The sequence below is a fragment of the Ailuropoda melanoleuca genome, chromosome 1 (assembly GCF_002007445.2).
Source record: "Ailuropoda melanoleuca isolate Jingjing chromosome 1, ASM200744v2, whole genome shotgun sequence".
Classification (NCBI taxonomy): Eukaryota; Metazoa; Chordata; class Mammalia; order Carnivora; family Ursidae; genus Ailuropoda; species Ailuropoda melanoleuca.
In genome coordinates, this window is record NC_048218.1 from 139011156 (window position 1) to 139038689 (window position 27534).

At 36.4% G+C, this 27534-nt stretch overlaps 1 long non-coding RNA gene across 1 annotated transcript in view; it reads left to right on the forward strand.

The window, feature by feature from the left end:
• Positions 1 to 8855: 8855 nt before the first annotated feature.
• The window catches only part of LOC117803505, an 84415-nt gene continuing 65736 nt past the window's right edge, over positions 8856 to 27534 (forward strand). The window contains exon 1 of the long non-coding RNA XR_004627475.1: positions 8856 to 8903. This is a non-coding gene — a long non-coding RNA (uncharacterized LOC117803505). The remainder of the gene's footprint in view (positions 8904 to 27534) is intronic.

Here is a 27534-nt window from a genome sequence, read left to right on the forward strand (position 1 = left end):
ATGGGTTTTCAAAGCATGAATTTCTGGTGCCTTGTTGACTGCAAGTTTTTGTGTCATATCCACAGTGGAGTAACTAAGCAGAGTTTCAACTTTTTTTCACAACTCAGCTATTTGTGTTTGAAAATTAATTATTGTATCATGTTATTGTACAGTGATAATCCAAAGACATTTTTTTTGTCTGCTAGGTTATTTCCCTCCACATTCAATGGTCTCAGGTCAGTTTCACTAAATACTGCTTGTTTTACCTCCTATGTAATTCTCAAATGTATGCTCCTTTCTCCATATCTACTGTTTCTGCCTCATTCACTGCATTACAAAAGATTCCTCATTTGTTTTCCTACTTTCAGCTCTGCCTCCAAAAATATATGCGCATGCTGTTGCAGATCTGACGATGTGATGTTACTCCCTGTCATCCCCAGGTGCAGTTCCAGGTCCTTAGCCGGGCCCGCAAGCCTCACACGGTTGGATCAGGTCCCATTTCTAATCTTACCCTTTGCCCTCCCAAATTGTCTGTTAGTTCTCCATATGCCTCATGCCCTTCCTCCTACCTGTAATTCTGGCCACTCTTTCCTTTTCCTGCCAGGCCTTTAGAATCCATCTCAGGTATTCTCATTAAACTCTAGCTTGGAAGGAGAGCTCTGCCAGTCCTATGCTCCATTGAACCTTGTGAATTATTTTTGTTAAATCATTTCGTGCTAGAATGGAATTGGTCTCTTAACTATAATATCTTTCCACTTATGCTCTACTCCAGGATAAGAATCTTGTCTTACTCATTTTTAAATAAACTTTTAATTTTGAAATAATGTTAGATTTACAGAAAAGTTGCAGATAGCAGAGAGAATCCCTGTACAGCCCCCATCCATTATTGCTTCCTTAACGGTCTCACCTTCCATTACTGTGGTATATTTGTCAGATCTAAGAAACCAACATTGATGTATTACTGTGAACTAAACTTCAAACTTTATTCAGACTTTAGCAGTTTTCCCATGAATTTCCTTCTGTTCCGGAATCCAACCCAGCATACCACATTGCATTTAGTTCTCTTGTCTCCTTAGTCTCAGCTGAGCTGGGACAAGTTATCAGTTTTCCTTGTTTTTCTTATTCAGTTTTGTAACCCAACAGCTAAATGAACTAAACGGACATAACTTAGAAATTAGGCAAGGAATTAATCTGGTTTTGATATTCCTTCTGCTCGCTGAAGTTCCTATGTTCCCAGCTTGATGTTCTAACTGTTGCTGAAACTTTGTTGCTTTGCAGTGCACGGTTATCTGGCCCCCAGTGCCAGCTAGCTTTCACTTGGACTTCATGCTAGCTACTTCTGGCTCGTAGGCCTTTTACATTTCTCTTGGATCCATAGAGATTTTCTAGATGGCTAAGATGAAAAGGTTCCAGACATATGGTTAAAGGTTACAAAACTAAGGAGCTTAAAACGGTTCATATTCACTGACTGCTCAACCTAACACCATCAAGGAGTCCGGTGAGATTCCAAAATTTCTTTGACGCTCTGGCATTGTGAATTCAGTAGGACTTCACCTGCACAAGACCAGAGGAGGTCAGACCCTCCTTAGCGTTTTGTACGATCAGCTCCTTTCAGCCACAGAAGGGCATAGCAGGGCTCAGGAGCACCCATTACATGAGACAAACCTCTCTTTGGAGTGAAGCCCTGTCTAGGGACAGCTGCCTTGGTTGGATCAAGAAGCTGTGAGAATGTGCTACTGTGGTGGGTCAATAATTCACTCCTAGATCTGAAGGAACAGTATAAAGTGGGCAAGAGGAAGAATTCTGGAAATATCTTGGGTGTAGTTTTCTAGCTTTAGCCTCAGATTATTCACTCATCTGAAGACTGTCCTTGAGCTTCATAAATGATAAACTCATCCTAACAGACACGGTTTTAGACCAAGAATCTTTAGTTTGGGTGCTTAACTTTTATTCCTTTGAAGTCTTCAGTGATACATAAGCCTGCCCTAAAAGCAACGAGTGAAAAAATTACTTGGTCTAACTGGATACAGAAAGTAATTTTATAAACTTACTAACAACATCCCAATAGACTTTTCACATTATCCCCTTTATAACCCTTTGACAAAAATACAATTTAGATAAATCACAGCTTTGGAGGTACCTGCAGCTGAGAAATACAATAATGAAGATTATAGGGTTTTTCATGAATGTCATCCCCAAAGAGTTACAGCCAAATTATTTAGAACCTATGGGGGGAAATAAAAGTCAGAGTGCATTTATATGTAATTTTATTTGTCCTGAGGCCAACCTGACTATGAGAAACAAAGGTTGATGTAGGGCACAAAGCTTTCGCTCAAGATAGATGTTGGACTTTTGGACTATACCTGTCAACACAGTAATTGGTACATGCATGATACCCTAAAAATTATATGTCTAATTATATAGGACACAAATTAAAAGCCAAACCTGGAAACCTTGGGCATTAACACCAGGCCAGTAAGTCACTTCTGGCTCTGAAAGGCAATCGTTTAATTGTTCATCTTGCTAAATGTATTGGCAATCCCTATCTGCCAGCACCTGTGTGTGGAACTCCCTATATCTTGGTAACTAGTCAAGAGCCTTGCACAGAGTTAGAAGGTAATCAAAAGATACTTGTTGGTTGAATACATGATAGTGAATCTAATTAATATGATGAAGTTTATGCAGTATTCCTCTGCTTTTCTGGACTCCGAGAATTATCTTAAACTTGAGACTGAACCTGAAGGAGAAAAACAGTTATGCTTCATAAAACTACAATGGACTTTTGGGGCCAAATAGTTTTCAGCTTTTGTTTTTAGACTAGAGAAATGCCATTATAGGTGAGCCAACGGTACTGAATCATTCATTCTTCTCCTTTCCCACACAATTTATCCAACCCAGTCTCTTATTAACTCTTGTAGGACTACTGCAGATTACCTCTTCGTGAAGGTCTTAGCATCAGCCTTTCTTTTGTCTTAGAGAATGTTGCTTCATAGTCACCCTTTCAAAGTGCAACTCAGATCACTTTAGAGCTGCATGAGGAACATTTTTAACAGCTTTATTGACGTGGAATTGATAACACACTAAACCTATTTGAAGTATGAGACTTGATGAGTTTTGACATATGTATACATCTGCAAATTTTTCACTAGAATGTGGATAATGAACATAACCACTACCTCCCTAACCCTTTGACAAAGTGTTCCCCTATGTGCCCCCTGAATCACTTCTTCTAGCCCTTCTTACCCCACTGCACACCACCCCAATTCCCAGGCAAACACTGCTCTGCTTCCTGTCACCATAGATTAATTTGCATTTCATAGAGTTTTATATAAATGGAATCATACAGTATATAGTCTTTTTTTTTCTCTGACTTCACTCACCATAACTTTATCAAGGTTCATCCAGGAGTCTATTCCTTTTTATTGCTCAGTCGTATTCCATTCTATGAATATACCTCAGTTTTGTTTATCCATTTTCCTATTGATGGACATTTGGGATGTTTTGAGTTTTGACTTAATAAATCTTCTCTGAATGAGATGCAAGTCTTTGTATGAACATCTTTTTTCGTTTCTCTTAGGTGGAATACAAGGACTGAAATAGCTAGGTCATGTAGTGTGTATATATTTAACTATTTGAGAAACTACCCAACTGTTTTCAAAAGTATTTGTGACATTTTACGTTCTGACCAGCAACACGTGAGAGTTCAGGTTATTACTTCTCTTGTTACTTTACAGCCTCACCAACGCTTTGTAGAGTGGGAATTTTTAATTTAAGAAATTCTAGTAAGTGTATATTGGTGTTTCATTGCCTTGGTGACTAATGCTATATATATATTTGGTGTACTTTCCATTTAAACCTGTATTTTTTTTTTTTGGTAGATTGTCTATTCAAACCTTTTCCCTACTTTTTTTTATATTTTCAGAATTCTTTATATATTCAGATACAAATCTTTTATTAGATTGGCAAATATTTCCTCCCAGCTGGCAGCTTGTCTATTAATCCCCTTACCAGTGTCTTTTTTTTAAATAATAATATTTTTTATTATATTATGTTAGTCACCATACAGTACATCCCCAGTTTTTGATGTAAAGTTCCATGATTCATTACTTGCGTGTAACACCCAGTGCACCATGCAATACGTGCCCTCCTTAATACCCATCACCAGCCTATCCCATCCTCCCCCCGCCGCAAAGCCCTCAGTTTGTTTCCCAGAGTCCACAGTCTCTCATGGTTCATTCCCCCTTCTGTTTACCACCCCCTTTTTTCTTCCCTTTCTTTTCCTACCGATCTTCCTACTTCTTATGTTCCATAAATGAGTGAGACCATACGATAATTGTCTTTCTCTGCTTATTTCGCTGAGCATTATCTCTTCCAGTTCCATCCATGTTGCAGCAAATGTTGAAAAAGAACAATGTCTTTGAAAGAGTAGAAGTACATAATTTTGAGAGAATTCAGTAATCAATTTTTTTGTTTTATGAATCACGCTTTTGGTGTTATATCTAAGAAATATTTTCTTAATTCTTGGTCACAAAGATTTTCTCTTATGTTTTCGTCTTGAAGCTTTGTAGTTTAATTTTTTATTGTGGTAAAAAAAAATAAGATCTCTCGAATTTTTAAATGTCCAGTACAATATTGTTAACTATGAGCACAATGTTGTATACCTAGTGTCTAGAAGTTTTCCATCTTGCATGACTAAAAATCAATACTTATTTAACAACACCTTGTTTCTCCCCGCTTCAGCCTCTGACAACCATCATTCTACTGTTTCTATGAGTTTGACTCTTATAGATAACTTGTATGAGTGGAATCATGCGGTATTTGTCCTTCTTTTACTGATTTATTTCACTCACTCTAATGTCCTGAAGGTTTTTTCATGTTGAAGCATATGATGAGTTTCCTTCTTTTTTTACAGCTTGATAATATTCCGTTGTATGTGTAAACCACATGTTATTATCCACTCAGCCATTAATGGATATTTAGGTCATTTACATTTTGGCTGTTGTGAATAATGCTTCACTGAACGGGGGGCAGGTATCTCTTCAAAATCTAAGTTTCAATTCTTTTGGATATCTATCCAGATGTGGGATTGCTGGATAATGGAGTAGTTCTATTTTTAAGTTTTGGAGGAAACTCCATACTGTTTTCCAGAGTGGCTGCACCATTTCACGTTCCCAAAAATAGTGCGACATGTTTCCATTTCTCCCCATCCTTACCAACTCGGTATTTTCTGCTTTTGGGGGGCAATGGCCATCATAACAGGTGTGAGGTAATATTTCATTGTGGTTTTGAATTGTATTTCCCTAGGGAAGTTTTCTTAATTTTTTTTCCAGATTATTTGTTAGAGTAGAGAAATACAACTAATTTTTGTATATTGATTTTGTATCCTGTGACTTAGTGTTGAATTTATTAGTTTAAATCCTTTTTAAATTATAAGAGTACAAATAGAATCAAGAGGAAACATTTTTTCCTTGCTCTGAGCCTTGAGAAAAACATAAAATGTGAGTATTCGTGTTGGGATATTGAATAATATAATGGGTAGTGTCTTTAGTAGCAGTTTTATCAAAACTACAGAGAATTTCTTCATAGAGCCCTTTATTATATCAGCCCTCAATAAAAGCTGAGGACATAATGCTAAATCATAGTGCTGTGAAGACACTTCTACGATTGACTGATTTCTAATTATGGCACAAATCTGAGGAAAACAGGATAGTGCGACTTCCATGTGTCAAGACTGATAGGCTTATTTCAGAAGTGCACACTGCAGGGAAAGAAAAAACAGAAAAAAATGCCTTTAAATATATTAAGTTGTGAGATTATAGCCATAGATTAAAAATAAGTGCCTTCCTCATTTTCTATCACATAAGACTAAATATAATTGCTATATTAACCTATAATAAGAAACTATAGTAACCTATAATAAGAAACATTTGATTGACTTAATATGGATTTATGAGGAATTTTATGTGGAAGTTCATCTCAGTTAAAGGAGAAGCCCCTAATATTAAAAATTCTAATTATAACCACAAGGAAGTGAAACTCTTTAAGCTACTTTCCATTTAGTAAACTCTGGTAACTTAAGTCATGAAACTCGTTGTTCTACTTTATATAGTTTTAAAAGGAGACCTGATTAGGGATCTTTATATAGAGCACTTTAGACAAAACTTCTTAAAGGAAATGTAAACAGAAAAGTAAACAGGAAGGTAAACTATCACTGCAATAAGAAAACAAATGTGTGTAAATGTGTTCATAAGAATAAAACAGGCTTCTACAACTCTCAGGAGAGACATGGGGACATATAGATAGTCTCCTTCTTTTTTAAATAAATGAAGAGGAGAATGGAATGTAGGATAATCAAAATGGCTGGAGCACAGCTCTTTAAAAATAGGTTTTCAATTTGCACGACCGAAGGAATAACATTATTTTCTCTAAAAGCTCATGAGGAAACACAAGTAATGAAGCAGCAGGCAAAACAAAATAGAAAATGTGAATGAANATGTGTTCATAAGAATAAAACAGGCTTCTACAACTCTCAGGAGAGACATGGGGACATATAGATAGTCTCCTTCTTTTTTAAATAAATGAAGAGGAGAATGGAATGTAGGATAATCAAAATGGCTGGAGCACAGCTCTTTAAAAATAGGTTTTCAATTTGCACGACCGAAGGAATAACATTATTTTCTCTAAAAGCTCATGAGGAAACACAAGTAATGAAGCAGCAGGCAAAACAAAATAGAAAATGTGAATGAACAGAATGGCTTGTGTTTGGGGTCCTAAAATCAACTAGCTTGATTTAATAAATTATTATTGGGAAAACAGAACTTGAAATCAACAGTATTATTTGAAAAAATGGTCCCTTTTCAAACTAAAAACCCAAATATTTAGGTAGCAGATTTTCCCTAATTCTGTATTACTGACCCAATCCAAATAAATAATAAACTAAAATGAAAGAGGGAAGACTGCTGATGCTTTTTAGGGGAAAATATAAAATGATAATGATTAGTGATGATTATTCATCCCAGTTGTAAGCATGACTCATAATCATAATTGTATGTGATTGCATGCTCATATGTGGCCTGCAGTCTACAATATTTACTACCTGGCCCTTATGGAATAGATTTTCTCACTCTTAGACTGACAGATAGCATTTGAATTATCTTCCCATTAGTTGTTCCATCTGCAAGAGCAATGGAATAAAAACCATTAGAAGGAGTGATTGTAAAGCACTTGACAATATTGGAGTCCAATATACATTTGTCAGGACAGTGAGCAGCTTAGCTGTAGGAAAATTCCTTCTCAACTGGTTGGTTGCCGGAGTGTAGATTCTTCTTGTTTTATAGTTTGAGTTCCAAAGTTCAATGTAGAGTAATAGTATTTTATTCTCTCCTTTTCCAGTGATCTCAAAAGCATTTTCAAGCATTAACTAAACCTCATGGCAAATATTATTTCCATTTTACAAAAGCAAAAATTAAAGCAGTGAGAATTTAAATGACTTCTTTAGGGTCATGTGGTAAAATGATCAAGGAATAGGGAATAAAACTATTCCCATGAGTCAGTACATTATCCCTTTGATTATTCTCCAGCTCCAGCATACAGTTAAAATGCTTTTAGAATTGTTTCCATTTATTCTTTTGCCTTTTGGGATAGGAATAAGAAGGATACTTACTGGGGCACCTGGGTGGCACAGCGGTTAAGCGCCTGCCTTCGGCTCAGGGCGTGATCCCGGCATTCTGGGATCGAGCCCCACATCGGGCTCCTCCGCTATGAGCCTGCTTCTTCCTCTCCCACTCCCCCTGCTTGTGTTCCCTCTCTCGCTGGCTGTCTCTATCTCTGTCAGATAAATAAATAAAATCTTAAAAAAAAAAAAAAGAAGGATACTTACTCAGGAAGTTGTGACTTATTTTAGCCATTACAATCAATCAAATAAATCTACAAAAGAAAACTTGACCAACATCTCATTCACATTCTTGGTCATCCCTAGAATGTGAAAGTCAGGTTAGGAGAAGATTTCAGAGGAAACTGAAATCATTTGAAATGGAACAAAGAAGAAATTTACAGGACTTAAAATGTGTTAAAACTATTCTTTCATTCCTTTCTGAAATGTCAGGACCCCAGTTGAAGCCAAGAAAATATCAATGTATATTGAGTTGTTAGGCAAAGAGAGATGGATTCATAATTTTCATTTCATTCTGCAAGAGTAGAATGAGGCCACCAAATCACTAAGATGAGAGAAGGTTGAGTCTGAAGGATTATGCCTCTTTTTGAGACAGAAGCACATTATCTCTCAATATGTGAAATTCTCCTCCTTTGTCAAAGCACAGTTCGAGGGCTAAGCTCTCTCTGGATGCCTGGGTGGCTCAGTTGGTTAAGAACTCAACTCTTGGTTTGGGTTCCAGTTGTGATCTCAGGGTCATGATCTCATGGTCGTGAAACTGAGCTCCGCGTAGGGTTCTGTGCTAACCACAGAGTTTGTTGAGATTCTCTCCCCTTCTCCTTCTGCCCCTCCTCCTCACAAGTGCGGTGCACACACTCAATAAATCTTAAAAAAACACACAAAAAACCCCAAAAAACCAAAGGCTAAGCTCTCCATGAAATTTTTTTTTTCCTGCTTTGGAAGGCTTATTACTTCCTCTATGCTCTCAGAATTCTGTTGGACCTAAATCACAGCAGTTTTCAGAGTGTGGTCCCTAGACCAGCAACAACAGCATCACCTGGAAGTTCGTTAGAAATGCAAATTCTCACACCCCTCCCAGAGCTTCTGAATCAGAAACTTAGGGGGTGGGGTTCAAGAATCTACTTGTTAACAAGTTCACTAGGTGATTCTGTTGCCCACTAAAGTTTGAGATCCATGGCTCTCACTACCTGTATTTTATTTGCAGTTTGTTGTAAGTTGCAGTGATTCTGCCGAGGGCTTTCCAAGACTGCAGGTATGTCTATTCTTCTTCTCCTTCTCCTTCTTCTTTTTTTTTAAATTCCTTGTACTGCTAAGACCACAGAGTTCAGATTATTTTACAGTCCTTGAATGTTTGCTGTTAAATGAGTATCATGAGTAAATTTGTCCTGTGTGTTAGTATATCAAGGTAATTGTGTTTGTAAAATATATACCCTTTGATAATTTTCCTGGGACAATAGTATAGTACTTGAGAAAACAGTATTGTGTAGTTTTTCTAGATCAAATGAACCCTAAAAAAGTCATGCAGGTTTTTGATGTCTGGTTTGCCTTGTACCTTTCTCAGAGAAGGTTTCTTAATGATTCTGCTGTGCATTCTTATCCTCTTGGCAAAAGTGTAAACAATTGAGTGCAAGCTTTGAGGCCAGATTGATAGGAATTGTATCCCAGCAGTTCCACTTTTTCTCCGGGTTTGTTCTCATTTCTTCACCTTTTTATACCTGAGTTTCTATCTGAAAAATAGGGGATAATGCTTATTTTGTTAAGTTGGTATGAGGTTTAAAAAGAAAGATTGTCACATGCCAGGCAATCAGTAAATGTTGGCTGCTATTAAATTATTAGCTTTATTATAAACTTGAAGAAAGAAAAAGTAGTCTTCCACTGTGAATAATCTTAGCATGCTCAACTGATTATTCTAAAAGTACCACATAATTGCTCTGCTATGAAACAATATGTTTCTACACTAGGAAAAAAAACATCCGGATAACCATTTATTCTCTAAATCGTTCACTGATGAGATTACTTTATTCTAAAGAATTTAGTTGTTACAGGGGTGCCTGGGTAGCGCAGTCGTTAAGCGTCTGCCTCGGCTCAGGGCGTGATCCTGGCATTGTGGGCTCGAGCCCCTTATCAGGCTCCTCCGCTGGAAGCCTGCTTCTTCCTCTCCCACTCCCCCTGCTTGTGTTCCCTCTCTGGCTGGCTGTCTCTCTGTCAAATAAATAAATAAATAAAAATCTTTAAAAAAAAAGAATTTAGTTGTTACAGAGACTCTTAAAAAGGGACAATATGCTGTCCAAGAGACAATGGTAGACTTGAAATCCAAAAGCCCGGTTTAGAGTCCTCGTTCAGTTCTATTGATGGTTAGGATTTGAGTTCCAGTGATAAATCAAGGTGTAAGTTACTTAGCAAACCTGAACTTCAATTTTCCACCTCTGTAAAACAAAAGTGGTGATATTTGTAAATTAATTTCAAATAATTAATAAGGCTGTTAAAAGAGATGAATGGTGTACAGAAAAGTGCTTTGTGAAATGTAAAGTGCTACCTAAATACCAGGTGTGTTTGTTGCTGTTGCTGTGCTAATTATTAAAAAATTGAACTGCTCTGCTACCCGGTATTTGCTACTGTGTTCTCTTGAGTTGTGTGGACATGGTTTATCGTTGGAGGTACCAAATTGAGTAGTATGCTTGATAATGTAGTCACATCCCCTAAGATCTAGGTTCAGAACTTTGAAACATTTCACATGGGCTAATAAAGTGCTATTAGGCACAAATGACTTCTGCTCTGGCAAATGACCCTGCTTGGATTTAAATTGGTGTCCCTGAGGTTTGTAGCATTGCATGGTATCATCCAGGATCATCAGATGCTCTGCATTTGAAGAGAAAATGTATTTTCTAGCTTACAGTCACCATGGCCCTAGTTAATCAGCTCCCTGGTGCTTCTTTTTATGATTCCAGGCTGTGCAGTAGTTCTGTGCTCACAGGGCTTTTGATTTTATTTGAAGTTTTCACGCTTTTGCCTGAGTGTTCGATTTCTTCTTATTTATGAATGGCGCCACAAACTTGCTACTTTTAGAATCAACTAAAAAATTCCTCAGGATCTCTGATTTGGCTATTTTCCTCTCCCCTCTGTTTAATGAACAACCACTACCAAGTCCTTCCCTTTGCTTACTCTGGAGGTTACATGAATAGAACTGTAAGATGCATGCATGAAGTTTGGAGATGCTCTTGCTTTCCTGATGGAAAAGATGTAATGGATGTATCTCTACCTCTCGGTACCTACTGGATGCTTGATGTGATATATACCTCAAGGGAAGGTTCTCTAGAAGACGGGCAGAAACAAGTGCGTGCTTGGCCTTCAGAGTAGGAGACCTTGGTGAGGAAAGAATGATCTAGAGAAGCCAGCTGAGGGGTGAAGTAAATTTCAAAACCCTAAAGGAATGAAGTATCCTGACCTAGATACTAAAGAATAAAGAGAACATAGGCTGTGCCCACAGGGATAATATAGTAAGTGAAATACAGAAAAGCATGAGAGGAAAATGAACATAGTATTAATAGAAGCATGCAGTATAGTGCATTTCTCCTGTTTGTTTTTCTGTATTTTTCAAATTTTACATGGTGAACATGCACCATTTTTGTCAACAGGAAAAGTAAATTGTTCATGCGCTGTGGGAAATCCAAGGAAATAGGGGAACTTCTTAAAGGATTCTTTTCTTCTTCATCCCTGTATCTCCAGAGGCTAGAATAGTACCTGGAGCATTGTAGGGATTCAACAAATATCTGCTAAATGGTTGAATTAATTAATCTTAAAAACCACTGCAGAACAGTATCTATCATAGGACCATGATTATGTTAAAAAGAAAAAATATAACTAAATCGTTAACATTTCTACAAGTGTGAAGTCATCGGACGATATGGCCACATGATTGATAGAATTTGAATTACATTGTACAAAAAGATTGCTTTGGATACTGTGCAGAAGTGACCTTTGGGAACAAAAGCAGAAAAGCTTGACCAGTTAGAAAGTTATTCTAGATGAAAATGATGATAAATTGAACTTAAATGGTAGGTAAGGAGCAGCTGCTGTTAGACTATATTTTGCATGACTATACAATTCTTGCTAGCAAATTGGACTTAGGCTTTGAGGAAAAGAGGATTGTAAAGAATGATCCCAGGTTTTTTAGTGTGAGCCACAGGAACAATGACAGTACCATCTTCTGAGAAGAAGAAATAGTAGTGGGGAGGATGTCTGGGGGAAAGTGGAGAATACATAATTCTCTTTTGGTTATAATATTTGCGAATTGCCCATTGTATATAAAGGATGCTTAGTTAATACAGTTAATACGACTCATTTATTTAGACAAATAAATAGAGGAGAAATCAGAGCTGGAGACAGAAATTGTGTAGTTGTGTTTTGTATTGTCATTGAATAGATACACTGTAATAAAGAGATGGAGAAAGAGAAAATGATGGTGGTAGATGAGAGGTCAAATGCAGAAGCAAAGTCCTGGAATGAAAGAGGAAGGATGAACGAGCACCTATGGCAGGTGAAGTATATACAAGATTAGCGACATAAGTTTTATTAGAATCAGAGAGAAAGGAGAGCATTTACATACACTTGCAGAGAGGCCAACAGGCACATTTGGTGATGGAAAGATGGTCTTTAAGAGGGAAGAGGGAATGGGGAGGGAATACTGGCAATTTGAAGAATGAGATCTGAAATAACATCTTGGTTTGTGGGAGAACCAAATGACTGGAGATATGTTGAGTGTTTACTTGAGATTTGTGCTTAAAAATATTAGGAGAAATCTGTCAGCTGGGTTGAGCGCTTCATATTAGCAATTCTCTGAGGTCCAGGGGCAGGCATGGGTTAGGCAAACAGGTGGATGTAAGCAGGGCTAACATGATGTCAAGTGGGTGTGACAGAGAACAAGAGAGTGGAGGGGACATGAAAAGGAGTGATTAGCAATTACAGTGAACATTCTACTTGTGTCATGTGAAAATGTTTCATGTCAATCAATATTCTTACATCGCACAACTTATAATATATCCAAAGTATCCCATCAATGCATAATCATTTTTTGATGTGTGTTGAAATCAGTGATGTCTCCTTTTCCTAGTTAAATACATCCCACCTGAAAACATATAAAATATGCTATGAAGAATTAAGGGTTGCTTTTTCTGTGCTTATTTCAAATTTTTTGGACTGTATTACTAGGCATCACAAGACTTTTCTCTACAGTTTGACAAATGGTTTTAGAAATTTGTTCTCACTTTGTTCTTGAACAGGAAGGTACCCCTTCCTTTTCTTGGGGCCAGAATTTGGCCCTGCAAAAATTCTAGAAGGCGTGCACTGAGAGGGAACGCATGGAGAAAAATGCTGTTTGTATCTTGGTAAGGAAGACCAGTGCCCCATTGGACTCGCCAGTGTTCCCTTTGCTTTGCGGCTGGTAGGTGGCCCGGCCTCCCATCCTTCCCTTTTCAGCTGTAATGAATGCTCTGACGCAGCTGCCACAGGAAAGCACATTTTACTAGAGGAAATCAAATCCTTAACAATAGATGAGAAGATTCACGTCCCTGGCAATTGACGATAGGATAATGTGTGGCTGACTTCATAACATGGTTGCAGTCAGGCAAAATGTGCCAACTGCTCTGAAACGAAATGTCCTAAACCAACTACAGAAATAGATTTTGAACACCACAATGTGAGGAGAAACAAGAAGCCAAGGAGGAAAAGTGGCAGAATCATTAGAAAGCTGCACATTTGAGCTTACATTAGACTTGGCTGATGATGGAGATATGCTTGATGTTAGCTGGATGAACTGTTTAAGGACTGTTCAAGTTGACTCGATTTTATTTAAGTGCCTCTCCCCCCTCCTTTACCAGCATCACATTGTAAATAAGGATTCTGACATTTTAGAAATGACTTTTTCCTTTATAGCCAGACTCTAAATCCTCTTAGTGTTGGTCTGAAGCTTTGGAAGGTACACTAAATCTTCCAGGCCACTAAGCAAACATTTAATTAATTAGCATTGTTGAGGTGGAGCAAAACAGCTATAAATATGTGTTGACTGAAAGGAGGTAGGGCTGTCAGGTTTTAGGACCCTGTAAAATGGCCAGAGATGCAGACAACTCAAACTTGTATAACATTCGTCCTGGACAACCAAGATGGTTCTGTTGGGGCAAGTCAGTCTTCTGTTTGCCTAATGCTGACACATGATATTTCATGCCCTGAAGTAGGAGGAAAACCCTTCTGCGTAAAGAAGGCAATAAACAGCCAAGGAACTAGGGAGGTCTCCTTAATCTCCCTCTGGCGGCCCCCAGGAAAGTGAATTGTAAAATCCTGTGTGGGAGATCCACTGTTTTGAATAAGACAAGGCCCAAATGTTCTTAATTCACTCCTAGGGAGCACTCAATCCAGCTGACTGTAACATAAGGAACTTAATAAAGTAAAAGCAAGTTATCTAGTCAAACCTCCTGCTGCTTTTTTATAATATCAAAATGAAAATAGGCTTAATTTGGTGTTAATGTAATTGAATTTATTGCACGATCCAGACATGCTTTATGTTTTCCCCCCTTGGATATTCCATTGCCACTGATCATACAGATGAGAAGGGGGGTGGAATGGCTCACTAGTTGAATGCAGATTATCTCCTTCTTGACACTGAGGTATCCTTCACCAAACTTCACAGTTGGAAATGTATAAAATGGCCATTTCAAATGGAAATATGGCTAACCTGAGTTATTGTATATTTTTTATTTACTAAGAGAGTTTACTGGATAATTTTATATGTGACTTGTTATAAGTCCAATATAAGGAGTTGTTTATCCGTGAACTCACTGTAAATTCAAAAGGTTAAATTTGTAATTATCAAATAATTACTGTGTGCCCTGGCCTGCTGGGCACTGTGCAGGTTTACCCAGATGGTAGAAGTTGCTCTCTGTCCTTGAGGCTGGTAAATGAGACAAAGTAGGTACCCAAGGAACTGAGCCTTAAAGAATACAGTGGAAGCAAAAGAAGGAGTGTCAAGAGAGTTAGGAGGGTGAATTCAAGCTGACCCTTTGCTCTATTAGAGTTATAGCACCCATTTATACGCAAGTAATGAATGATGGAACTTTACATCAAAAACTAGGGATGTACTGTATGGTGACTAATATAATATAATAAAAAATATTATTAAAAAAAATTTCAGTTTGCTTGCTTTCTCCATGGTAGAGATTTCTCCTATCTCTCATTTGCTTTTTATGAGGATTGTGATCAGCTAGCATTCAATAAGAATAGGTGAAGGAAGTACTTTATGTATTTTGGAGATTAACCCCTTATTGGTTACATCATTTGCAAATATCATCTCCCATTTATTGAGTTGCCTCTTTGTTTTGTTGATGGTTTCCTTTACTGTACAAAGGTTTGTTGTTGTTTTTTTAAATTTATTTTGGTGTAGTCCCAAGAACTATATTTTCTTTTGTTTCCCTAGAAAAATATATCTACCCCTGGTGGCAAAGAAATTATTCTGCATGTTTTAGGAATTTTCTGGTTTCAGGTCTCACATTTGGGTCTTTAATCCATTTTGAGTTTGTTTTTGTCTGTGGTGTAAGAAAGTGGTCCAGTTCCATTCTTTCGCATGTAGCTGTCCAGGTTCCCAGCACCATTTATTGAAGAGACTGTCTTTTCCCCATTGTATATTCTTGCCTCCTTTGTCATAGATTAATCAAGCATATGATTGTGGTTTTACTTCTGGGCTTTCTATTCTGTTCTATTGATCTTTGTGTCTGTTTTTATGCCAGTATCATAGTGTTTTGATCACTATAGCTTTGTAGTACTTCTTGAAATCTGGGATTGTGATACTTCTAGGTTTGTTTTTCCTTCTCAAGATTGCCTTGGCTATTTGGGGTCTTTTATAGTGCCATACAAATTTTAGGATCATTTGTTTTAGTTCTTTGAAAAATTGCTTTGGCTTGTATGGACCTTTTAACAATATTTGCTCCTTCAACCCATGAACGGGATATCTTTCCATTTTTTGTGTGTGTGTGTCATCTTCAACTTCTTTCATCACTGTTTTATAGTTTTCAGAGTACATGTCTTTCATGTCTTTGGTTACATTTATTCTTAGGTTTTGTTATTTTTGGTGCAATTGTAAATGGGACTGTTATTTAATTTCTCTTTTTGCCACTTTATTAGTGTATAGAGATGCAACAGATTTCTGTGTATTAATTTTGTATCCTGCAACTGTACTGGATTCATTGATTAGTTCTAGTAGTTTTTGGTAGAATCTTTTGATCATGTCATCTGCAAATAGTAAGTTTTACTTCTTCCTTACCAGTTTGGATGCTTTTTATTTCTTTTTCTTTTCTGATGGCCGTGGCTAGAAGCCGCGAAAGTGGACATCTGCGTTTTGTTCCTGATCTTGGAGGAAAAGCTCTCAGTTTTTCACCTTTTGAGTACGATGCTCACTGTGGGTTTTTCATATATGACCTTTATTTTGTTGAGGTATATTCTCTTGAGACCTACTTTGTTGAGAGTTTTTATTATGACTGTATATTGTATTTTTGTCAAACATTTATTTTTTCTCTACCTCTTCCTTTTTCTTGTTATTGTCAGGTACCACATTGATTTGCAAATATTGAACCACCCTTGCATCCCAGGAGTAAATCTCACTTGATCTTTGTGAATGATTTTTTAAAATGTATTGGGGGATTAAGTTTGCTAATAGTTTGTTGAGGATTTTTGCATCTGTGTTCAACAGAGATATTGGCTTGTAGATTCTTTTGTAGAGCCTATTTGGTTTAGGTATCAATGTAATGCTGCCCTTTAGAATGAATTTGGAAGCTTCCTTTCCTCTTCTATTTTCTGGAGTAGTTTGAGAAGAATAAGTATTAATTCTTTAAATGTCTGGTAGAATTCACCTGCAAAGCCATCTGGTCTGGGACTTCTGTTTGTTGGGAATTTTTTGATTACTTGATTCAATTTCATTGCTAATAATTAGTCTGTTCAAATTCTCTGTTTCTTCCTGATTCAGTTGGGAAAGTTATGTTCTTAGGAATTGATCCCTTTCTACTAGGTCGTCCAATTTGCTGACATGTAAGTTTTCATAATGTTCTCTTATAATCCTTTATATTTGTGGTGTTAGTTCTTATTTCCTCTCCTTTTTTCTGATTTTTGAGTCCCCCCCTCTCTTTTTTGATGATGAGTCTGACTAAAGGTATATCACTTTTCTTTATCTTTTCAAAGAAGGAGCTCTTGGTTTCATTGCTTTGTTCTGTTGGTTTTATAAAATCACTGTTTTATTTATTTCTGCTCTAATCTTTATTATTTCCTTTCTTCTACCGGCTTAGGCCTTGTTTGTTTTCCTAGCTCTTTGAGGTGTAAGGTTAGGTTGTTTATTTGAGATTTTTCTTTTTTCTTGAAGTAAGCCTGTATTGCTATAATCTTCCCTCTTAGAACTGCCTTTGCTGCATTCCAAAGACTTTGGACCGTTGTGTCTTCATTTTCATTTATCCCTTGTACATTTTGATTTTCTCTTCGATTTCTTCACTGACTGATTCATTGTTAAGTAGCATGTTATTTATCTTTTATGTATTTTTGTCATAGGGTGATACAAATTAAAACCACAATAAGATATCACTTTGCACTTGACAGAATGACTAAGATAAAGGACATACACACACACACACACACACACGCACAAGAAATAACAAATGTTGGTGAGGACGTGGAGAAAAAGGAACCCTTTTGCACTCTTGCTGAGAATGTAAATTGGTGCAGCCACTGTGGAAAATAGTATGGAGTTTCTGCAAAAAGAAATAAAAATAAAATTACCATATGATCCAGTAATCTCACTACTGGGTATTTACCCAAAGAAAATGAAAACACTAATTTGAAAAGATAAATACACCCCCATGTTTAACCCTTCATTATTTACAATAGCTAAGATGTGGAAGCAACCCAAATGTCCACCCATAGATGAATGGGCAAAGAAGATGTGGTGTGTATGTCTGTGTGTGTATGTGTGTGCGTGCGTGTGTGTATGCATATGTATATGTTTATATATGTGTGTGTATATATGTATATGCATGTATACAATGGAATATATATAATGGAACCTTGCCATTTGCAAAAATATGGATGGTCCTACAGGGTATAATGCTAAGTGAAATGTCAGTCAGAGAAAGAGAAATACCATATAATGTCACTTATATGTAGAATTTAAGAAACAAAACAAATCAACGAACAAAGAAAAAAGAAACAAGAAAGGTTTCATAAATAGAACAGATTGGTGGTTACCAGAGGGGTGGTNCCCCTTCATTATTTACAATAGCTAAGGCAACGAACAAAGAAAAAAGAAACAAGAAAGGTTTCATAAATAGAACAGATTGGTGGTTACCAGAGGGGTGGTGGGTGGGGAGATGGATAAAATAGATGAAGGGGATTAAGAGTACACTTGATAAGCACTGCATAATGTGTAGAATTGTTGAATCACTATATCGTATACCTGAAATTAATAAAATACTGTATGTTAGTTATATTTTAATTAAAAAAATAGTCCAGCCCTCTAGCAGGTTGGGGATGGGGAGCATCCCCAAAAAGGACTTTACCCAGGTACTTGAGGTAGGAGATGCTAAGGATACTGACCTCTAAACTTAACCTTTTAAATATTTGTAAAATCTGTAAGCTTGTCTCTACTCTCACTACCCAGATCTAGCTCAAACTCTAGTCTTCTCATCCATAGACAACAGATTGCAGAATGCCTGCTAACTGTTCTCTGCCATCCACTTTTCATCCCTCCTGCTTAAAAAAATAGATGAAGAAGGAGAATTAATTTAGGATAATCAGGCTGGCTCATTGGGACTATACTAAAGATAACAAGTCAATGCTTGTAGAAAACATGAGTGCACATACCATGCAGAATGGGAAGTGTTATGCATATGGTGTCTTCTAAACTGCCCAAATGGTGATAGAACTTGGTGTTGGCTAAAATGTTAAGCATGAAGAGGATATTGATATATTGCCAGATAAAAAATTGTTTGTAGTACATAATAAAAACCATCAGTCAAGACAAGAAAAACTTAGATACCTGAGAAAATGTCCTCCTAGACAGATGGGCAAGGCACAGCATCTGTCTGTAGAGTGATATTAATGGTCTGGACTCCCGACTGTTACTTTAGGTATCAGGTGATGACCAGTGAAGGAAGAGCAACTCCAAAATGGAGCAGAAACATGGATCACAGTCAGTTTGGAATTCTGTCAGGAGAGTTCTTAATTTCTGTGGTCAGCTGTATGGGGGCCATGGGTTGATGATTGTTTGGATTTACCATATTGTGTGTATGTGTGTGTGTTGGGAGTTAGGATGGGTTATCTTTCCTCTGAACCAGTAATTAGAAAAAAAAAAAAAGATGATATATCTTCTTCCTCTCTCTCCTTACAGCCCTCTGTGTTTTGTTGGGGTATTGTTCTCCCACTCAACAGGGTGTGGTGCACTCCTTTTAGATGGGCCCATCTTTGCCTTTGTTCCTAGCTCTTAAGTAGTCTTGGGATAAGACTATTAGTTTTTTATACAAAATAGAATTTTTTTTTGATTTTACAAATTTTTTTATTATTATATTCAGTTAGCCAGCATATAGCCCATCATTAGTTTTTGATGTAGTGTTCAACAATTCATTAGTTGTGTATAACATCCAGTGCTCATCACCACATGTGCCCTCCTTAATACCTGTCACCCGGGTAGCCCATCCTCTCCCCACGCCCTTCCCTCCTGTAACCCTCAGTTTGGTTCCCGGAGTCCAGAGTCTCTCATGGTTTGTCTCCCTCTCTGATTTCTTCTCATTCAGTTTTCCCTCCCTTCCCTTGTGGGTGCCTGAGTGTGGCAAAATAGAATTAAAAAAAATCAAACCCTGCTGCAGATTTTAGGATTTGGAGAAAGAAGTGACACAGAATTCATCCGATGAGAGTGGAGTAGTGTCTCTGAGTCAAGATTAAGTTGGTCAAGTTATCAGCAACACATAAATTGAGTATGAAATAGAAATAACCTATCCTTTCATTTACCCTCAGAGCAATGCTATCCACAGAGTAGCCTCAAAAGCTGTATGGGAACATTTATTCAGCAGCTAATAAGAGTAATAACAGCAAAGACTTACATCTCAATGGAACTTTAAAATTTAAAGTGAGCTTCCACATGTATTATTTAATTTGATTGTTAACATATCTCCTGAACTGTGAAGTAAATATATATGGTAAGAAAAGTACACCTGCTACTCATTGCCCGGTTACCAAAAACAGCTCTTAATCTGTATAAGACAATACCAGTCCATATTATACTGGATGTCAGTAACTCATCCATCGCCTTTGTAAATCAGGACCAGTTTCAGTGACACTGTATTTTATATTAGATAAGAAATTATACATACATATTCTTCTAGAAAACCAAGCAGTTAGAAAGTGTGCTAAAATTAAATCTCAAAATTCTTTCTTTTATTCTAATAGTGATAAGGAAGATGGTCTCTGCTAATTATATATTACAGAGGAAGTCTGAGCTTCTATATATAAGTGGTGGCCACATCTTTCTCAATTCAATATTTAACTACACATTAGCATATGATACTTAATTTGAAATTATCATTAACTTCCCAGTCGGCATGTGGCATTCCTCTTTCTAACTTTAAACCATTTCATTCTGAAAGTATAAAAAAAGGCCCGAGGCAGCCGCAAGATTGAACTGGACACATTTTCAACTCAATGATGCATTCGATTTTAACATTTTTGTCTTATAAGCAAAACTCTGTACCGGCACTTTAACTGTAAAGATATTAGATGAATGGCATAGAAAAGATAAATTGTCCTCAGATGCCCTTTGTGGTATTACAAAGGAGTTATTTTAGAAAGAACTTTTTATATCAAAGCTCTTTCAAAGAGCTAGTTCAGGGAAACATTTGGTATTTACAATAACTAGTATTTCTAAAACTGCAAAGCTCACATTCTATTAAAAAAATCTCACTTCTCAGAAATTTAAAGAACCCCTAGATGCTAAATGCAAAGCTATTTTAAATAAAGGAAACAGACCAACAGTGAAAGAAAGCTGCAGCGTGATTCACTGGAAGCAGCCATCACAAGCTCTGGCTCTGTCAAGTTGTGTGAACTTGAGAAGGAAATAATGTCTCCAGACCCCAGTTCCCTCATCTGAAATCTGATGGGGCTGGACTATGTAATATGTAAATCCCATTGCAGCTCTAATAACCTGTGGTCATAAGCCTGGATTTTTTAGTATTTCTTGGATTTGACTCCTTCACCAGCCTCACCGGATAAGGTTGTGTTAGCATTTCTACCCAGATTTCACTGAACATATTTCTTCTACTTTTCCACAATAGGATCTCAGCTCTTTGAAAATTGTACCCATGTATTTCTGGAAGTTCTTGGGTCTGCCCCGTGGCCAGAGCTCCTCACTGCATCTCTCTCATGGACACTCAGCTCCACCACATCCAGCAGAGCTTTGCTATTGCTGTTGACCAGTTACCCCTCAGTCAGGTACTGTCTCCTGCAACTCCCACGCTATAGACCTTTGAGATGCAAAAAAAATGTGCTGTGTTTCCTGCAAGTTCCTGCAGTAGAACCAGCTTATAAATGCTTTCTCCTCCTGAGATTTCAGACCCAATCCATGGGACTGAACTGTGGATAGAGTCTGGGATGTCATCTCCATTTCTCTTTTTTCTTCTCTGGCCAGAGAACCTGTGCATTAATCTTCTCACTGATTCTTTTCCCTCTTAAGCAAACTGTTAATGTGTCTAGATTCCTGAGTGGGTGTTGACTCCATAAAAGCAATCTCAGTTTGGGCCACAGTAAAGGCTTCTCTTTGACTATACCTTTACAAATACTTGTTGGTGGGAATTAATATTTTAAAGCAGTGCATAATACATCCTGCAATAATTAGCATGAGTCCTCTTGAATAAACAGAAGAGACAGCTAGCATGAAGAAGGATACCTTCAGATTAGAAGTGTCTTGGTCTTCGCTCACATTGATTTTCCTCTTAGAGGTTCTTTCTTCTAAGATCTACTCTTAGGTCGTTCTGAATTTTCTAATCATGATCCTTGCCACCATCAAGTAGATGTTTATAAATATGACTTCAACTTAAAAAAGAGGTAAACTAACAAATGTGATACATCTGAAGGGACTCTTCCATATGATTTGTTTCTTCTTGATTATCCCTATGTTAGTATATGGGGAGCACAAAATGTTACTGTGTGATCAGGTTAAAGTAAATTTAACTCTCTGTTTTTTATCTCATTGAGAAAATGGGGACACTGGCTCCAAGTGATTTTTAAATTCCTCTTGAGCTCTAGAACTCATGATTCTATACTGTTGAGATGTTTAATTCATTAATTAAATATTACCTTTTCTCTTTGATACCTGTCAAATCTACTTTAAAAACTATTATCACACTTCATTTATTTTCTAATAAATTTCTGACAGCATGAATTAAACATTCAAGGATCCCACTGATTTTGTTAGATTAATCCTACATCATGCTAAGTGGGGTCTGAAGAAAGAAAATCTTCTATTATGGTTATAACACATATTACTTAAGAGGGGGATCATATGAGGTTTCCAGGTGTTACTTACTTTTAGTGGGAGGTTATAATTAGCATTATTATACCTATCAGGCACCGTCTGTATGTTGTTTCTTCCTCTATTTTCATTGCTCTGTATATTTAGATGTGAACTGACACTAAAATCAATCCCTTTCTATGTGTGCCAGTTGGGTTTTGATGTGCCAGAAAAGTTTAATTTTGGAGAGAAAAAGGTGATAAAACAGCTTTGACAGCATAAGTTTAATAGATAGACATTTTTGTGGAATAGAGCCACAACTCACCCCCTTGGAAATCTGTACTTGCTGTAAAACTAGCTGATGTTATGATCTTTCACTCCATTTGAACATGTTGGGAAAAATAATTTTATCGTTATATTCCATTATTATATGAGTAAGCAATTTAGGGCTATCCTATCCTTTTTGTTTACCAAAGAAAATGTTTAATTTTTGTTAAGGACTTTTTTTTTTTCAACTTTCTCTTCTCTTTTAAAAACAGTCTTCATACCCTTGTGGATTCTTTATGTTCTTCCTAGAGTTGATTGCTTTTAATAGTTTTTAGCCTTAAATTTCTTCTGAACTCCATGTTTGCTTTTGATTTTTCTGTTGAGAAACCAAGACCCATGGACTTCCCTCAAAATGATACTTTTCATTCTTGGTAGTATCTTTAAATCCTTAGCTCTGTACATTTACATAAAACCACCGAAACCTAAAAGTGAGGAATTAGTAATTAGAACAATTAAAAAAAAGTTATCATGATTGCTGTAGTAACTCTTTATAGTTTATATGAGTTAAAATGATTAGAGTGGCCATAATGATCCCAACATTTCTCCAAACTGCTGAGATCTAGCATTTTGGCCACATAATTGTCACCTTGACACATTTGCAAAGGACACTCATTTTTCACTTGAATATTCTTTTTTCTTACTGCAGTTTTTCTACCTCTCGATGGTTTCTTAGTGCAAATATCTGCCACATGGTTTCTAGTGTCTCAGTGTATATAGTGTCAATCAGAGTCATGATAAGGACCTGTGCCAATATTCCTATTGCAGATTTGAAATATGTCATCTTACTTATAAAAATTATGCACTAATCCTGTGTTTGCTTTTCATCATCTAAATGAAAGAGATCATTGTTTAAAACATACATTTTCAAATTTTCATTGAAGAATGAAATGAAATAATTTTATTAAAGAGGAGGAATAATAAGAATGATGTAATTTTCATTAAAGAAAATGACAAAAATCAAAAAATAAGAAAAAATAAAAGTTATCCATAACTCCCTGTCCCCGGATAGCCACCAGTAGCATTTACACTTAAGCAATGTAATTATGATTTGTTAGCTTTTAATTAGTGAGGTCCTTCCTTATTCTGAAGTAAATTGTTTAAAGCATTATGTGTGCTTTATAACATTTCTGAATAACAGATTTTTAGACAGGCAAGAGTTAACCTTTGCCTAAATTTCATGTAAGAATCTGAGACTGCATGATAATCACTGAAATTTAAAATGATTGACAGTGATGTAACAGAATTTTATCTTGTAAAAATTATGTAAAAGAAAAAGTATTATAGTATATAAAGCTTGAAACAGATGACAATATTCTGACATTTGGCAGACATTCAAATCCCAGAATTCTATAACTCTTTCAAAGATGCATGTTGACCTATTCAGAAAAAAAGATGTCCTGATCCACAACCCAAATACCATAAATTCCCTTTTCATGTCCTCCAGCACTAAATAAGAGCAATTCTCATGTTACTATATATTTTCTTTGCCATCTTCCAAAACTTCATGACCTTTCTATCTTTGACCTAATTATACAAGACAAACAGACATTATTTTCCCTGTGGTTTACTCATCCCCTAGTATTGAGCAGAGGGAATGGGTAATCATAAATGTAAGAATGGAGAATAGAAATTATATAAAGGAAACAAATTGGAGAGTAGTTATTGGCTTCATAAAAACATTCATTTATTTTTGAAAAGCCATAATTTTCTTTAACAAAGCATGGTTAAATTTAATCATAAACATTTTTAAGAACTAATATATAAAATGGTATGTATTGTATTTGGAATTACAGTGCAATGCCTTTATAATTTAACTGATAGTTTACTCAGGCTTTACTCAAGAAATATTTATTGAGTGCATCTTTTATAATACACCTTTTGAGCAAATACACTTCCTTTATTTGGGGAGGCATTATTTAATACTAACCATATCAACATTACTGACAAGGAGCTGTGGTGAGACTTATTTTAACAATTGTTCCAGAATGGTTTCCTTAGAGTGTAGTATTAAGGACTGATTCAAGAACCACGTGGATGCCAAATTGATGCTGTTTTCCAGAGGTATTATGATTCCATCCACAGCTGAAGAAATTATCTAGGAAAGTAACGGCACCTGATATGTGTAGGGAAAATAATATTTCTGTGTATTTTGTTTTCGATTATCTTACTCTGGGGGCTACAGAGAAAAAGTTGACAGTGGTCAGCCTGTGTAAGGGATCTCTTTCTGAAAGGTAAGAAGATAAAAAGGAAAGACAGAAAAAATGATATTAACATTTAAATAAGAATATTTCTACTCCATGTGTTCAGGAACTAAATATAACTATGCTGTCTCAAAAGATCCCAGCTGGAAGAATGTTCCCATTTATTAAACCTGTCCCTCAAAGTCACTGATAAAGTTTTGAACCAATAGACCTTAAAAGGAAATGCATCAAAAAGTATTAAGCATTTCAGCTGCTACTTCTGAGGTAACAATATTTGGTTGAGAGGCTGGTTGAGATTCTACTTTTATGCGTAAGAGTTCTGAGGGGTACTAAGAAAAGTCAGCTGCCTTTGCCGTTACATTTATTCCATTATGGTGCTATTTCCTGAAAGAACTTTACTCTCTTCACAATTAGGAAGATGGGTCCTTGTATCAAGAATGAGCCACTGACATACTTCCACTCTTAGTTACAACTTTTCCTCAGCATGCGCAGGCTCATTTGTGTCTCATAGAATGCAACCTGGGATGAGAGAGAGTGAAATGGAGGTACGGTGGAGAAGCAAGGACTAAGGAATTGATGTGGTACCATTTCTCTCTTTCCCTTTTTGTGCACATACCCACTAAATGGACATCTCAGGCTCCATTAAAAAACCATACAAAACACATTTTTAGATAACTTGTACTCTGTAGATCGGTTATAAAGAACTAAACCAGACACTGAGTTATTGAAATTGGTCACTAAGTCATTCTGCAGCAGCCAGGTGCCGTGTAGGGCAAAGTCAAATAAGATATAAGTCTCTGACATAAAGTCCTTGACTAGCTTAGTTCTGCAAAGAACCCCCCCCAATCTGCTATGGTGTCACATAGTACAAGTGGTACGATACGTAAGACTCTTTAGAACCATGGACAGAATCCTACTGCACTGATGAAAAGGGGAAAAGGGGACCCTGGTAAAGGGATGAGAATGACTGATCNCAATCTGCTATGGTGTCACATAGTACAAGTGGTACGATACGTAAGACTCTTTAGAACAATGGACAGAATCCTACTGCACTGATGAAAAGGGGAAAAGGGGACCCTGGTAAAGGGATGAGAATGACTGATCTAGATTAATAAGAGGGGGAAGGATAGAATTTTTAGACTGTCCTCAGAGCATGTGCCAGTACTCGTGCACACCTGAAGGAATAATACATCAAAGCAGGTGCTCTAAGTGACGTGGGAGAGTATGGGAAGCTGTGACTAAGAGAGGTCATCAGAAGACCAGACCCTGGAGGGGTGTTAGTTATAGATAAAGATTACACGATTTATCCTGAAAGCTATAGGGAGAGAGTGAAATCCTTTTTAGACCTCATTAAGTAAAGAAATAACCTCTATTCTGTTCTACGATAGTTGACGTGTCTAGGAAATTACTGTATGTCTTGCCTTAAATATGAAAAAGTCTCCTAAAAGAAGAGACAAATTTTAGCTTTGTTGAGAATAAAACTTGAAAGTTAAAAGAGCAGACTGCTACTTTTGGAACTCTTGTTCATAACTGAAGAAGATAACCAGGGTTTTCATGAATATTTTCTACATTTATCTAATTCAGTTATGTCGTTAAGTTGCTTTCTCTTGATGCTCCTAGTTTATGTGGTGGAAAATAACAAAATAGCATTTCAGAAGCAAGCACACAGAACAATGTATGTTATAATGAATTTAAAAAAATGAAAGTTTACAGACAGCCCATAATGGGCATATAGATTGTTGTGAATTTACACACACACACACACACACACACACACGTACCTACCCCCTACAAGTATATGTACATATAATATTGAACCTTTTCTTAAGCATTTGTTAATTTTTTCCTAAGATGTGTTGCCTATCATTTGTTTGAATGCTCAGTAATTTATTCAGCTGCATTTGATAAATGACTCATGAAATTACTCACATTTTTTATCATTTCGATACAGCAGTACAATACTGCCCTGGGTTAATTTGCTATATCCAGTAATTTCTAGTAGAACAATGACTCCTGGCTAACAAATATTTTCAGCTGATTTCCATTTCTATGGAACCTGCTCTGCCTTTGAATCGTCATTATATAAGAGATATATAATACATTAATTTCAATGAAGAAAATGGGAAAACTGCAATAAAAACATGAGTTTACAAAGTTTGTTCAATATGAAAAGTTGTTGTATCTAGTGTTTTATAGAGCTTTTCAGTCTATTATTTTAAAATATTTTAAGTAAGAAAAATGTTTCTGTTTATTGAGCGTTGGAATCCCTGGTGTACTACTTACTAGCTGAATGGGCTTTGGGTAAAATTTTTTAATATCTGTATGTCTCAATTCCAGCATCTACAAAAAGGGGATAATCATAACTAATGACTTCACAGATTTCATGAATTCATGCACGTAAAAACATTTTAAAGAATTACTGGCAGGTAATAAGCACTTAGTGTTTATTACCTAGTATTATTATTATTGTTATTATTTTATTATTTATTTATTATTTATTATATTATTTGTTATTATTTTATGTGTTAGGGCATCTGATTCCAAATCCATGTAAGTGTGATCTATAGTGTCCCTTTTATTTTTCTCCAAGCTGTAATATGATGACCCTTTCCCTTTGCTTCACTGGTTTTAAGTACCCTGCTGAATTTTCAAGGATTAGTTCAATCCTACATTATTTGTTAAGGTTTGTCTAAACACTTCATCCTACAAAGCTCCTTCTTTGTTAGCATCTTATCTTTCTGACATATCTTCTCAATAATATTGTATTAATGTCAGAGAGATTTGTAACTTACCCCGCGCCTTGCAGAGTACGTGCTTGGCTAATAATTCTT